Genomic DNA, 12,625 nt, shown 5'->3' with positions numbered 1-12,625 from the left:
ACCCCCCCCCCCCTCCTCGCCATCCCTCGCCAAAGTTCGCCACAAGTGCCTGTCGCCTCCGTTACGCCGCGTAAATAGAATTCGAACGAGGTACCGGAGAGACTCGGTGTCCGCCATGAAGCCGCGGACAGCACACCTGCGCACGCACTTGTCCCGTGCGTGATCCATTTCCGCGGGCGCGCGGGCGCGCTCGCAAGTATGCATGGGTGCGCGCGAAAAAATGAGAGGCACCGAAGGGGGAAACGAGCAGTCGCGGCGAGCGGCCTTTCTTTAATTTATCACCCGCGAGTAAAATGCAGCGCGCAGGAAAACTACCAGGGAATTGGAAATTATTAGACGCGCTCCAACGTAAGGAAGATTCTCCCTCTTCTTTCTATCCCGCCTGCTTCACCTTGTCGGCCAAGTACGCGCGCCATCGTTTATCAAGTGGAAAAAAATTTAATGCGCCAAGCTGATAAAATGCCGAGGAATAATTGCGTACCTCGCCACGTCAATTTTCGAAAGGGAACATTAATTTCGAAAGCTGCGCGCTTTATTTTCCTTTGGCCGTGGGCTTGGCGTTGGGCGCACGTTACCTTATTTCCTGGATTCAATCGAATAATTCGCGCGATCCGATGGGCGCACGCGTCCTTTTTCGGAAGCCTCATTACCCAAGTACATTATGAGCATATTTATAGTTACTATGAACGAAGTCGAACACTCGTAACACTTCATAAAGAACCTAAAGTGCAAATATCGTGCTAAGTTCTCTTAAAATCTCTTAAAATCTCTTAAAATATTATATTACATGGAGTATATAAGCTAAAGCGCTCGATTAATCGCTCTATTAATATTTTCTTTACCATTAATTTACTACAAATTATTCGATCAAGTATGTAATTCTTGTTGGTGTTTTTTTTTTTTGTTGTATTTTTTTCTATTCCAATTTAATTTAATAATTTCAATGAAAGCGAACGAGATGATTAGTTAATTATTTTAAATATTTATGACGATTTCAATAAATGGATTGCGACAAATTACGTATAATCGCGCATGCTGACGTAAGATTAACTCGTATAAAACTTGATTCTATCGTTTTCGAAAATGCATTACTTATTAAAGTATCTTAATGATGCTTTTATATCACAGTTATATTCGATATTTCTTGCCGAACTTATCTCAGGTATGCCCAACAAAGATAACCGAACATGGACCCAAATATTAACAGGATATAATACATAAAATTAATCGCCCTGCCTGTTATTTTAATATCAATTGTAAGGAATTTGTACGGCTAAGTGGGCAGTCGCTGCAGACGACTTAAATTTAAATAAAACCGTTTTCACAAATTCTAGAACATATTTGATGTGACGAACGTGGCAATAGTCGTAACCTCTAAATGTCCATCATGTCCTACATACTCGAATATTTACATGGAGGATATCTAAAGTGATTGTTGATAATTCTGTACGTGTCACTCATAATACTTGTCACTTATAATCAAATAATTTCTAGGAAATTATATACTGGTTAAAAAAAAAAAAAAAAAAAAAAAAAAAAAAAAAAAAAAAAAAAAAAACAATACTGTGTAAATTGCCGATGCATTGTAGGAAATTTGTTAAAAAATTTCATTTCCTTATTCACAGCCAATTAAACTTGTAGAATTATTCAACCTAACGAGGGAATATTCAATTTTAAAATGTTTATTCACATTGCAAATGCTTTCACTACAAAAATTGACGTTCTTTGCGTTTCAAAAACTTTAAACATCTTGTCAATACGAGCATCTACGCGACCATTGATAGGAAATCTAACGTCATGCATCGAATGTTCCATAATTTCCCGTTTTACCTACACGAATTACGCGTCTTTCCCAATCCAGGCAATATATATATATATATATATATATATATATATATATATACATATAAATTTTTTATCAAATTTGCTTCTCAACTATTCAAAATTTTCAATATAAATATTTCTTTTATCATGAGTTATACCACAAATGATATATAAATAAATTACTCTGCAATTAAATTTCGCTTTTTGTAGCTCTTAGAGTACGTAACTTTTACTTTTTAATATAAAAAGAGAAACCTATTGTTAAACCTGTAATTATTATTGTGATTTTATTAAAATTGAATTATTCACATCGATAATCGTATTACATTTATAATATAAAGTTACAGTTTCTTTAAAACTATTTTAAATTTCAAGGAACAATGACTTATACGAATACTAAATAAATAAATAAATAAATAATAAAACCAAAAATAAATTTTCAAATGTTTTAAAAAAATCGGTTTATTAAACTTTAACAGTTCGATATTGAAGCTGATTTTTCATATATGCAACATGTATTTACAAATTTACAACATTTAATAGGACAGTGGAGGTAACAATTTACTTTATTTATTATTATTATTTTTCATTTATTTATAATATACAAAATGTTCATAATGTTATATAAGGTAATGGTATAAAATAAGATAACCATCTTTAATTCCACATGCTTAGAGTGCCATTCGGTTCTACTGTTGAAATACCTTAACATAAGACCCTATTTAACTCGCCATAAACATATGGATTTACGTCCACTATTTTATGAAAGTCAATTTAAATTGTACGGACAGGCAATTATCGACATTTAATATCGATCATTAATAACGTTCAGGAAAATTTTTCGTCTTTGTCAATACGAGCATCTACGCGACCATTGATAGGAAATCTAACGTCATGCATCGAATGTTCCATAATTTCCCGTTTTACCTACACGAATTACGCGTCTTTCCCAATCCAGGCAATATATATATATATATATATATATTGAGACACGCGCGCAAATTGCCTCAATGCGTCGCCAAAGAGGGAAGCCATAATAATATCAATGCTCTTGGCGAGCAAAAGTAATTCAGGCCCAACGATTGCGCGGCAATATTGTCATAAAAATAATGACCAAGTTACCTCCCACCCCAGATCTGCTGCCTAACGAAAGAGCGAGAAAAATCGATGACCCGTATTATCGATACGCGAGCCGGGGCTCCCATTTAAATAATGAATTCCCGTGTACGCTCGGACCATAATTTTCGATTTGTGGCAGGATCACTGAAAAACATCCCGATCGAGATGAAAAATCCGAGGAGTCATGCACACACTGTATACAAAACGGCTACACTCGGCGTCCTGGGGCGCGCGCACACGCTTACGCCGCCTCCCGAAGCCGAATGCACTCGACGTCCCAACAGGTATTCATTCGACTCCCCTGCTCCAGTAAAAACGGACCTTTCCTCCCCAGCGGGAGTATACGAGCTACATGCACGGCGGAGATAGCAAAAAGCCGATAATAATAATAATAAAAAAAAACAAAAAAAAAAAACAAAAAAAAAAAGAAGAGAAAAAGAAGAGAAAAAAAACGGACGTAATCTCTGGCTGCATTCCCCACCGACTCCCCCGACTACCGCCGTATCCCCCCCTCCCGCCCGCCCGCCCTACCCGTCGAGCGCCCCACCCTGCCGCCCCGCACTCTTAGTGCCGTCGCTCCGCTCGCCCTCTTTCATTTTTAAAATTACTCCGACTTTTTCCTCCTCGCCCTTTTTATTTTTCATTTGCCAGTCATTTTCGCTTCCCTGTCCCCTGCCATTTATCATCGCGAGATTATTTAATGAAGATGACTGTGTGCTTATAAAGCCATTTGGACGGGAAGCGAGTCGTAAGCTTCTTTAGTCGTTCGAGTTAAGTTCCTTCGAAAATGCGCCAAGTCCCGCGATCGATCGGCAAATCGATCGAAATTATTGTCGATTAAGTGCCTAGGCCCGTCGGTTTTTCGGATAAACAAAGCATCGAAGATAATACCCGAGCGATCGTTTTAAGTCTAATGCCTCACAATACTCGCGATACTTTCAATTATTCGGCACTTTTCTCCATCATAATTTTTCTGCCGCGCGACAACGAGTCTATCACGGCTTCTCCGAAATAAAAAAAAAAACAACACATTTTCAATCCTATGACTGAATCAAACAATATTTAGAAACACATTTCATAAATTTCATTTATTTTCTAACGCTCCCCCCCCCCTCCCACCCACCCACTCACCCTCCAACCCGACAATATGCATTTAAATAAGCCCATGCATTATGCACGTTAAGGCCCTAATGCCCAATTGGCAAAAACTTTTTTTTTTCCCATTTATCTCGTAGCATATTGATGCAATGTACATCAAAATAAAATGCTTAAGAACCTTACACAGGCTCACAATGTCGAGATAAACATAATACTTTGGCTTAAGATTCTACTTGAAAATTGTTAAAATTGGCAGCTACGCGGGACGAAGCAGCAACCATTTACAACCAAGTTGCTCAAATTGCATATCCTGGTGGTAGCGCAACATTATAATACGCTCGAATACTCTTGACCTGTCGAATTGATTTTTCAGAAATTTTACTTCAAAAATTCCTTAATCCATTTATCATCACGAAACATTACTCATATTATAATGTACTTTCCCCGTTTACATTGTCGCGCTGGGCACACGCACACACACGCACGGCCGACTACACAGTGCAGTGCAGACTAACTACTTATGTACGGACCGTTGGCATCCGGAGAATCGAGAGACGACTTTTTACCACAATCACGGATAATTAGAGTCTCCTGTCGGATATTCCGTTGAAAAAACACAATAGGCCCCAAAGTATTGGCGCGCATATTTTTTCAAAGCTATTATCAGCAGCTTGGAAATAAGCGTCGATGAGAGCAGCATCGATGAGGCTAGTCTCGGCCAAACAGTTTCGCGGAAGCTCGGCACGAAGTCTAACCTCAAAAAAATTAAAAGTCGAACTGGCTAATCGACAGGTGGTGGCCACCTCCTCTGGTCCAGTCCCCAGCCTATAATAGCTCATGGTGAATACAATCACGGGGCCGCTACGTAAAGACGCCAAAACGAGGGTAAGGTCGGAGTTCTCGGCCCTCCCCGTCCCACGTCCCGCGCGTGAAACTCACCCAAGAAGAGATCGGCAGCGGCTGCAACAATAGTAGTAGCGGCGGCGGTGGCGACGGCCCTCCTCCGGCGCTCGATGCACGTCTTCCTAATCGTCGTCTCCTCGCTCCCACCTCTTAGCGCTGATCGGAGTAATACGGTACGCGCTACGGTACCGCGGCGGCGTCCCGACCTCCTCGCTCGCCTTATCGCTCCCCTCTGTCCGCGCGAGAAAGAAGTAAGGGAGGACGCGGGTGACTCTCGGCGCTACCTCGGCGCGGGCAACGTTCGATCAACGAGAGAACGGTGATTGCGACAACGACGCACATGGCGCACCACGCGGTCAAACCTACCCAACGCTCGTTCAGCTACGAAGTGCTCCGCTTAGTACTTAGTACTGACACTGACGAACGTCTCGACGACCAACGACGTCGTACCAGAGCCTCGGAGTTGGGAGAGAGCCGCCGCCGCCGCCGCCGCCGCCGCCGTCGACGCCGCCGATACCGCCATCGCCACTGCCACCGCCACCACCGCCACCACCAACACCACCACCACCACCACCACCACCACCACCAACACCTCCACCATCACCACAACTGCCGCTGACCGCCGCCACCGCCATCGCCACTGCCACCGCCACCACCGCCACCACCAACACCACCACCACCACCACCACCACCACCACCAACACCTCCACCATCACCACAACTGCCGCTGACTCTGCTGCTCCTGCTGCTCCTGCTGCTCCTGCTGCTGCTGTTACTGCTGTTGCTGCTGTTGCTGCTGCTGCTGCTGCTGCTGCTGCTGCTGATGCTCTACCACTACTACCCGCGCAACACATTACACGCACGCATGCACGCACGCACGCACGCACGCACGCACGCACGCACGCACGCAGACACGCTCTGTCTCGCTCGTTCTTCAGAAAGCACGTTCCTTGTTGGTGAGGGGTGGGAAAGAATGAGAGAAGGGAGAGAGGCATGTGAGAGAGAGAGAGAGAGAGAGAGAGAGAGAGAGAGTGAGAGGCCCACGAACTCCGCGAAGAGTCGCGCGACGACGACTGGAGGGGCAACGAGTGGGAAACCTTCACTGCCGGAGTCTGTTCGCTCACCGTACGACGTTTTCCAGAAAGATAGATAGAGAGAGAGAGAGAGAGAGAGAGAGAGAGAGGAGAAAAGGAACGAATGAGAGCGAATGAGAAGGAATGAGAGAAGGAGCGCACCGTTGAGTGGGTGGAAAAGGGACAGGTGGAACAGCTTTGCTCCGTGCTGTTCTCTTCGTCTTTCTCTGCCTCGCGCTCTTTTGCCGAGGCTCGACACCACACCTTGGCAATGTCTTTTGCCAACGGCGAGAGAGAGAGAGAGAGAGAGAGAGAGATTAGAAACGGCTTGCTTTCTTTTTCTATGGACAGTGCCGTACTGCTTTCTTATCTTTTTTTCCCCTCTTTGTATGTGCATTTTCTCCCTCTCCCCTTGGCCAGGGCCCAGTGCATCCCATTCTAGGCACGGCACACCAAGAGAGAAAGGAGATATTGCAATATGGTGAGCGCCGATCTTTCTCTCGGCCTTTTTCTCGCCGCTGTCGCTACGCGTAACTTCGCCAATCGTTCGGGGCACGCGTTCCCCGGCCCTTTTCCCCAGAAAAAATCGCAATCTTTTGTCGACGGTCCGAGACCGCTTGCCCGATCACCCAAATACTTCCCTCACCGCTTTCCTAATATCCTAAAATCCCATTACTCTACCTTTTCGTCTCCATTCTTCAATCCGCGATCTCCAGCAAGTCGCTTCGGCAATTTCACCACGATGCATTAAACAAACTACAGGCACATAATAATGTGCTGTTAATGCTTGGCTGCCTTCCATACTTTTACGACCAAAGTAAGCTGCCTTGTTCACGACATGGCAATGGCAACACGCAAGACAATGGCTAAAACCAATGCTACGTGATCTAAAACTATTCTCACAAATTTGCGTCGCGCAACCTTTATAATTAAACGAAAGCATCACCGGTATTATATCTAGTTTATTACTTTTTTCTTTTTTTCATTTTTCTCTATCGTTGAACGTTGCTCGTCGATCCCACCATCACCCACCTCGCGATTTTAGCGATGTAATAATCGATATAATTGCATCAAATATTTGGACTTAAAGGATGGAAATAGTTATTGATGACGTCGGGCAAACAATGAGCCAGAAAAAACTGGAAGCTATTAGTTAACGACCTCAAGACAATAATTTATACATTTAAGTCGCGACTAATTGTCACTATGCCTTTCGTCGTGCATATTGGACAAATTGCTAATTAAACAGGCGCGCGTTAATAATTTCACAATTACTGTGGGAAAATGAAATAAAAGTTCACGTGTTTCGCCTACTATAAAGTCATCGTGCTCTTTCCGCCTGCGTTTCCATATCCTATTTATTTGGCTTGAATATAAAATCCATGTAAAATCCGCGACAAGGGTGGCTACTTTGAATTCAATAGGAATTTGTGCGCAATGTTGAAATGTCATTCCAACGCGACTTAAGTACATCACTTACAATACGAGAGGGACTAATTGAAGAGGATCGTTACTTGTCTTGTACTATTTGTCGAATATTAATGGATGATTCGCGCCCGACATTGCCAAGGCAATCAAAGCAAAGCTAAAATTAATTATGTTAACCTGAAATTTTACATAAACGTATAATGGTGCGCTCGTTATTGCCCTTCACGCTGTAAACAAAGTTCCTTTCCGCGGGTGAATTCTGAGTTCCAGCCGCGCATTCTTAATTGGGCCGCTCGCTCCCTCTCGTCTTATCTCGCCATATATATATAAGGAAGCGTCGCGCGATAAGAAAGTGCGCCCGAGTAATTAGTAAGAGAAGTAAGCTTGGCACTCGTTAGCCCGTGCGAGCATCGTCATGCAAAAGAGCCCGAAGATAAGCCGAAGGACCGCGGCATCGTACTTTTCGACGGGCCGAAGCCCGCGCCGCACCTCCTCTCCCACTCTCGGAGACGGCCAAGGCTCGTCGGGGTAGAGGTCCTGGATTCGCGAGTGCTTTCGCCGCAACGACGGTTGTAGAAGCGAGAGGCTCCCCCGAAGAAGAGCGAGAAGAAGAGGTTGATATGAGGAGTAGAAGGGGGATGAGGAGGAAGCAGTAGAAGAAGAAGAAGAAGAAGAAGAAGAAGAAGAAGAGGAGGAGGAAGAAGAAGAAGAAGAAGAAAAAGTAAAGGTAAGAGTATCTCCATCGTTCCTACAGTGCCTATCTCCCTTGCCTCGCTCCTTCTTCTTACCATCCTCTATACACCCCCACCCTACCCCCCATACATCACTCTATCTCTCTCGCTCTCTCACTCCTCCTGTCCCACACCCGTCCTATACTACAGCGGCTCTCCGTACGGCCGACTTGCCTCGTTGCCCTCTCTCTTTTTCCAAGACTTCCTTTCTTTCGCCTCGGCTACCACGACTCCTTTTTTCACCTCCACGCTTTTCGCTCTCCAGCTGCCGGAGGAAAATTATTCCGCGAACGGTGATGCGTCTGGATGGCTGTTCGATGATGAGTCCTCGGCCCCTCCCCTCCCCCGCCGCCCCATCACGCCACCCCATTCCACCCAACCTCACCCGTCCCTTATGCAACTCGACAACCCCATCTCTCCGTCACCATCTCACCGTCCCCGTGAATCTCGATAATCGGACGCGACTTATCATACTTGCGCATTCTTATCCGGACTTTGATTAACTGCCATGTAAGGGGACGTTTATGCAACGCATAAATGACCGATGCCCCCACCGCCGCCACCATTGCCACCGCCTTATACAGATAGAGCCGTACCGTTTAAATAAAGTAACCCCCCCCCCCAACGCACCCCCATAAATTATCGATGACTACACCTAATTGGGTGCGACAGACCCTGGCAAAATTGAGACATTACATTACACTGAATTCTAATGGCTCTAGGCGACGAGGATTCACCGTTGTTCTTTAATTAGCTAGTGACGTTTAAGAGGACTGGATCAGCCGGATGTCCTTAAACTGCTTGAGCATCGACCCACTGCGTGCCATTTGCAAACTCACGATTTGCCATTACGTTGGACGATCGCAACCCCTGCAACATCGACGTAAGACAATCTCGACCGGCGGTACTACGGGCGCAATACAATAATCGGCTATAAAAAAAAAAAGTCGCGCACCCCCGGCATCCAGGCCCTGCAACTACAAATTTCGGCCGACGCTAAACACAGCCGTATGCACCTCCAAGTGTAAGGGCTTTCTCCTTCTACCGGAGCTAAAAATATTTTTCCTGCACAGCGTAACCTTGCGCTCTTCGAAATCCTTTCTTCCCGACGCCAAACCGAGCAGCAGGACGAGTTGAATTTATGCACGCAAGGAGGAGGATACTAGTAATGTGGACCTTCCCGTCCAGCTGAACATCTCATCTCGACAATTACGTTCGGGACGAATACACTCGGCTCCTTGCTCGGCACGCTATATTCTTTTTATCCCATTTCACGACCGAGCGTTTAATGAAGAAGTTCACCGATATGAAGGATTATGCGAGAGCAAGAGAAGTTTTTAATAATCGTTAGACTCAATAGCTTCCCACGCCCTACCCTCGTCGTCGATCCTCGCACTTGCTCCCGTCGACGTTATTTGACGAAATTTTACGAAAATAATACCCACTTGATGACAAGTAAAAATTAGTCGAGTCGAGTAGATTATTAATGGCTCAGAGGCCAGCCGTAATAACACAATTTCAAATTAAATATCCTGTTTGTGTGTTTACTTCTTTTATGTATTAATTTTTCTTATGCTAATGTTGCAACACTCTTTAGACCTGCGGTACTAATACGAAAACCCATTAAACAAAAACAAAAACAAAAACAAAAGAAAACAAAACAAAACAAAACAAACAAAAAAAGAAAGAAAGAAAAAGAAAAGTAATACAATTCCGATAAGGCGTACCGTTGGGAAAGTAAAATCTTTCTAAGGAAAGATCTGATTTATGAACTAGCGGTCGTGAATGTATGTTGTTAGTACGATAATTCATCGAATTATATTTGAAATTATTAAAGCGAGCATTAATCAATAATTATCGTTGTTCAAACAAAAAAAAACAATAATATAGTTGTTTCACGCCGAATGGAGTGAAAAAAACGGACGTGACGATAATTTAAAAGTAAAAGAAAACATTCGCACGACGTTATAATTGGTTTGAAAAAGCATGAATGAACGAATGAATAGTTTATAGAATGAATGAAAATTTTATGAACGAAGTAATTAATTTTCGTGCGCATGGTTAGACAATTGCCAAAGCCCCTTTACATCGAGACCCATTCATTATCATATGTATTATTATCACGAGCCATGACGATTCTAATATTTGGATGATCACAATGATCACGCAACGACTGTTAATTCAACCAAGCAAAGCTAATCAATTTAGCATATTTTTAAATTAAGGGTAGAACAAAGCACGTGTTGGCGTAAAAGGAAATTCAGCATGAGATATCTCACGAATATGCGCAATTTTATGCAAACATAACTCGTAAACGCTGACCTTGAAGAATAAATATTTACTGTAATATTAGAATTAATAATTACAGCTCTCCAAAGTTTATACTTAAGTTATCAACAATTTATCTCGCTCATTTTTTTTCCAATACTTTCTTGGCCTTTATAAAGCTAATTAAATGTTGTTGTTGTTGTTGTTGTTTCTCTCTCTCTCTCTCTCTCTCTCTCTGTCTCTCTCTGTCTCTCTCTCTTTCAAACCAAATCCAATTTCTAATTGTTCGTTAATTAATGAAACTCTTTTCAAAGCGTGAGTATTAATAAAATAGAAAATCATAGCTAGAATAAAGAATAATTTCTTATCTAATCTTACTAAGTATGTCTGTATTTATAGTCAGTTTATATTATAAAACGCGTGGCATTAATGATTTGTGTATAAAAATTGCATGTATACTACTAATTGATGCACTCGTTAATTGTTATCATTAATTATTAACAATTGCGACTCGCTCAGAAACTATTTCATTCTAATAAATGAGTAATAAAACAATAACAACAACGACGACGACGACGACGACGACGACAACAACAACAACAACAACAACAACAACAACAATGATAATAATAGCTTGATAATAATAATTACTATTAATATTTTGTTAATGTTAATATAGCGATATTAACGTGATTCTACTTGTATATTGATATAATCATTTGCAAAATAATGACTTAATATTAATATTTTATATGCATATATATTTATTCTCTATATAGTCACTGGACATTAAAAAATTTTATTATATCTATTAATAAACAGACATAATTTTCATTGAATTAAATACTACAAACATAATTTTGCTGCACTCCGCACATTCTTATTGTAAATATATTTTTAAACTGTGTTTAATTATTATTTCCCAAAGCTGGACATCTTTAGCTTATCAAAGTTCTCGATTCATACGCCAACTTTTAATCGAGAAGTTTATAACGCGTGAAATTAAAACTTTTCTGCGTGTAAATTTAATCCTTCAAGATTCAATTGCATTGACACAAACTCAACTTTGAAATGAGTCTTAATGCATACTTTTATCAAGTTTAATAAGAAAGTTGAACTGGTTGCTAAACTTGATAAAACCGTTCCTTTTTAAAACAGCGAGGATAAGCGCATAAATTGTATTACTTAAAAAAGTACGGCTTTCCCTTGAATCTCTAGGGCAACGCATTTTTTTTCAACTTGGAGTCGCGTCTTTCAATGTCCAAACGAGACATGAATAAATAAATGAATAGTGGAAGACATAATTAAATCTACGTGCAAATAGTACGCGTTTATCGTAAACCATCGACATCCGGTGCCATGATAAGTATATTATCGCCGATAAATTAAGACTTTTCATTATCTAACGTGCGATGAGTGGGTGAATGAGGTGATGGAGGGATAAATAACAATTGTAATAATCCATATAGCGAGAGCGACAGGAGGAGGAGGAAGAGAAAAAATGACGAGGGACATTAACAATGGCAGTGGCGCAGATTCGTCAATAAAAATTGCCGGACGTCGATGAAGGAAAATGACGAGGGATCCTCGACCCCGTAGCTCGCACTTGCTTCGTAGATGCGCAGGTGTAGCGCGTCGGGGGCGGGGCGGCGAGACGGGGAACGAGGTCGTACTGTCGAAAGAATGCGAGCGTAGGCCGATCCTCGAGAGCATTTTCCAAGCTGAAAGGCTGGCGAGAAATGGCCGGCAAATCCTAAATCATCGACCCACGATCTAGAATCGGGCGATCTGCATACTGTGCTATCGGTTGAGCGCCCACTCGACTTCATCTCCGACGCTCATACGTGCGAACTGGCAAATGTCCCGTGTTGATTAGACATCGCGGGCTCTTCGCGTTGATAAATGGAAAAGGCCAATGACTCGCTGGCTTTCATCCGTGCTCGTTGATCAAATTGCAAAAAGTCTCGGAAGCTGCCAGATCCTTTTCTTATGTACGTGATTTCGTCTCCGTATATAAAATATTTGCACTTTGTTTGTGTGATGTAGTTGTGAGTTATTTTAAACGGGACTGTTGCAGAGGACGAGGGCGCGATGGTCTTTTCCTTAATATTTATAGAATGTTATCAAGGATCAGGGGGAGAGGATGGGGGGAGGATGAGTGGTAGGGGGAGGGCGTTGGGG

At 42.5% G+C, this 12,625-nt stretch overlaps 1 protein-coding gene across 3 annotated transcripts in view; it reads right to left on the bottom strand.

Moving 5' to 3' along the window:
- Nucleotides 1-12,625, bottom strand: part of LOC105366364 (uncharacterized) — a 74,386-nt gene that overhangs the window by 56,568 nt on the left and 5,193 nt on the right. The window contains exon 1 of one of the 3 annotated variants that reach the window (XM_011504784.1): nt 4,981-5,424. The exons of the other annotated variants lie outside the window; for them this stretch is intronic. The gene's annotated coding sequence lies outside the window, so the exon portion shown is untranslated. Of the gene's footprint in view, nt 1-4,980; nt 5,425-12,625 lie in introns of those variants that run through there. 3 annotated transcript variants of the gene reach the window in all.

The sequence above is a fragment of the Ceratosolen solmsi genome, unplaced genomic scaffold (assembly GCF_000503995.2).
Source record: "Ceratosolen solmsi marchali unplaced genomic scaffold, CerSol_1.0 scaffold70, whole genome shotgun sequence".
Lineage (NCBI taxonomy): Eukaryota > Metazoa > Arthropoda > Insecta > Hymenoptera > Agaonidae > Ceratosolen > Ceratosolen solmsi.
Note: the sequence above shows the minus strand (reverse complement) of the source record. Positions and strands in the feature narration are given on the sequence as shown.